Genomic DNA, 3,904 nt, shown 5'->3' on the forward strand with positions numbered 1-3,904 from the left:
GAGCAGAAGTCAGACACTTAACTGAATGAGCCACCGAGGCACCCCATGAGTTCAGCATTTTAGATTCCACATATGTGTGATATCATATAGTATTTGTCTTTCTCTGTTTTACTTATCTTACTTAGCATAACGTCTTTAAGGTTCATCCGTGTTTTAGAAATGGCAAGATTTACTTCTTTCTCATGGCTGAATATTATTCAGTATATTTTCAGTATATATATTATTACTTTTGTATATATATGTGTGTGTGTGTATATATATATATATATATATATATATATATATGTATGTATAACTCCATTCATTCATTGATGGATACTTAAGTTTCCATATCTTAGCTATTGTGAATAATGCCTCAGTGTACATGGGAATACATATATCAATTCAATATTCTATTTTAATATTCTCAGAAAATTCCATACTATTTTCCATAGTGGCTATACCACTTAACATTTCCAACAACAGTGCACAAGTGTTCTCTTCTGTCAATATGCTGAACAAGACTTATCTCTTATTGATAATAACCATCCTAAAAGGTATGAGGAAATATCTCATTGTGGTTTTGATTTCCATTTCCCTGGTGATTACTAATGTCGAGCATTTTTTCATATACCTGTTTGGCATTTGAATTTATTCTTTAGGAAAAAAGTCTGTTCAGGTCCTCCGCTCATTTGTTATTCAGATTGTGTGTGTGTATGTGTGTATGTATATGTGTTACTGTGTTGTATAAGTTCTTTATATATTTCGCATATTAACTCTTTGTCTGATATATGGCTTAAAAATATTGGTCTCCCATTCTATAGACTGTCTATGCATTTTGTTGATTGTTTCTTTTGCTATGCAGAAGCTTTTTAATTTGATGTAGTCTCAACTCGTTGATTTTTGCTTTTAGTTTTTTTTTTAAGCCAAATCCAAAAAATCATTGTCCCAAACTATGTCAGACCATGTTTTCTTCTAGAAGTTTTATGGCACCAGGTATTATTTTTTTATATTGTCCATTTTGATATCTATATCTATATCTATATCTATATCTATATCTATATATAAAATCTAGGTTGGAATACTCTCAGGCTTAGTTTTGTGAATATAGAAGCTATAGTGGGAAATAAATCAAACAAAAACAGGAAAATCACCACGGCATCATACTTCAAGCCCTGAGCTCTCTATTCATTTATTTTTTTTTCTTTTCATATCTCAGTATCCTTTTATGGTTATCTTTTGAATTATTTCCAGAATATTTAGTTGTACTAATGATTGGATGCAGGAAAAATTGAGTATGTTCCATTTTTTCTGGGACCAGATACCTGAGACAAAATAGTACTCATTCTGAATCCATGTGTAGTTTTTCAACAGATCTGGTTTTTTTGCAGTTGATGGTTTCTACTACATATGGCTATATATCGATTTAGATAGATTATTAAGAACAAAGCAACAAAATTATATAATTACGTAATTTATTAAGGAAAAAAAAAAAAAAAACCCTGTCCAAAGTCAATGACAGAAGAATCCAGTCTTGAATATCATGCCAGATCTCAAAAACTCTGGTTTGTAGTTTTGTAGTTATACAAATCCCATAAAGACTTTTTTGTCCTTTCTCTGTAGCCAGAATTTCCCCTTTCATTATTTCTGTGGAGGAGGTGTGGTACTTACATCTGGACCTTATTAGCCTGGTATATCCACATCTTTTAATTAATGTATCCTTAAAATATGGGGAAGGGAGGGGCGTCTGGGTGGCTCAGTCTGTTGAGTGTCAGACTTCTGCTCAAGTCATGATCTCGCGTTTTGTGAGTTTGAGACCCCCATCTGGTTCTGTGCTGACAGCTCAGAGCCTGGAGCCTGCTTCGAATTCTGTGTCTCCCTCTCTCCCAGCCCCTCCCCTGCTCACACTCTGTCTCTTTCTCTGAAAAACAAAAAACAATAAACAAACAAACAAAAACATTAAAAACATATATATATGGAGGGGAAATAGTTTAGTCTTCTTGATAAATTACCTTTGCATCTGTTCAGTCCTTATATTGGAGATAGCTTTACTTTATGGCTTAATTCCATTTTGGCTTTTGTGATCAAGAACTAGACTTTCACTTTCTAAGACTGCATTAAATCAAATTATCTGTTTTCCGCCCTCTTTACACATTGTTTAGTGAAAGAATTTTTTCCTTCAGATTATGATTTAGTTATTTATTTTGAAAAAAGCATTTGTATCAGTACATATATATAAGATTTATATATATAAATTTATATATATATATATATGATATATTTATATTTATATTTATTTGTATTATATAAATATTATATAAATTTATATTTATTTATATTATATAAATATTATATAAATGTATATATATTTATATAAATAATTTATAAATATAAAATTTATATTTATATAAATAAATTATATAAATATTATATAATATTTATATATAAATATATAAATATTATATAAATGTTATTTATATTCTATAAATAGAATATAAATATAAATTATATATATAGTATATATATATAATGTTTTTAAAGCTGAACTCTCCTTATTTAATGCCTACCATTTTATGATAAAGCCCTTCATTCTGTTTTCTTTGTTCTTTCTCCAGATATTATAATAGACAGATATTGGTTTTCCCAGTTCTTTAATTCTTTCCTTATCTTTTATTTGTTGTTTTATTTCACATGGAGGCCTCTCTCTCACTTGATAATCTGAGTCTTTAAATGATTTATGGCTATTGGCATTTTATTCCTTTTTACTATTAGAATTCCTGTAATACCACTTTGATAGTGTCTTGAGAATTGATAAACATATATGGTTGATCAATAGCTTTATGTAACTAAATACTATTGTGAAAAAATAGAAAACAATTCTGATGGGCAAAAGAAAGTTGGATCTATTGTGTAATAAAATGAAAAACGGCAATAGGCATTAACAATCACAAAATAATAGCCATATACTTTACTGAGTTTTGACTTTGGAATAAGTCATCTGAGACAAAAGATACAATACCTAAAATAATAACTCTTTAAAAAAATTGTTTTGGAGTGCCTAAGTGGTCAGTTAGGCGTCCAACTTCAGCTCAGGTCATGATCTCATAGTTTGTGAGTTCGAGCCCTGTGTCGGGCTCTGTGCAGACAGCTCAGTGCCTGGAGCCTGCTTCTGATTCTGAGTCTCCCTTGCTCTCTGCTCCTCCCCCCACTCCTGCTCTATCTGTCTGTCTCTCTCTCTCAAAAATAATAAATAAACACTAAAAAAATTGTCTGTTTTGCATCCAAGGAAACTGGTTAGCATATACTGAATATTTCAGATACTTGATATTTCATGAAGTTTTCTCCCTATATTTATTGTTCACTTATTCAGTTCTGTGTTGTGAAATTTCCTAAAGTCACTAAATATAACTATACACAATTTTGTCATACATACTAACCTTATTTCTTTGCCAATAATGTTTTTATGTTTTTCAATCACTTTGGGCTTCTCTAAGTTTTCCTATTATAAATAACCATAGGATTGCACAAATTATCATAAAACCTATCCTATTATAAATTCAAAAACACATTGGGTAAAACGTGTTTTTTTTTCATGTAAATTGGTGTATCTGCCAAATGTTTATAGAACAAAGGAAATAGGTTATCTTGTTTAGTATGTCTTTGTACTCAAAGCACCATATTATGCATAATTCCATGGCACTACCATCAGAATTAAAAATAATTACATTTAATTTATTGTATTGGGAAAATCATACCACATTTTGATCACTTCATCACCTTTTTATATGTATGTAGGTATAAAACTACTTTTTAATAAAAATAACCATTTAAACATTTTAATTGTCACACGAATTAATGAAAATAATTTCAGGGAGATAAATATACAAAATATCTGACCCATAATATTCAAAGAACATTCTCATGA

The sequence above is a fragment of the Prionailurus bengalensis genome, chromosome C2 (genome assembly GCF_016509475.1).
Source record: "Prionailurus bengalensis isolate Pbe53 chromosome C2, Fcat_Pben_1.1_paternal_pri, whole genome shotgun sequence".
Taxonomy (NCBI): Eukaryota; Metazoa; Chordata; class Mammalia; order Carnivora; family Felidae; genus Prionailurus; species Prionailurus bengalensis.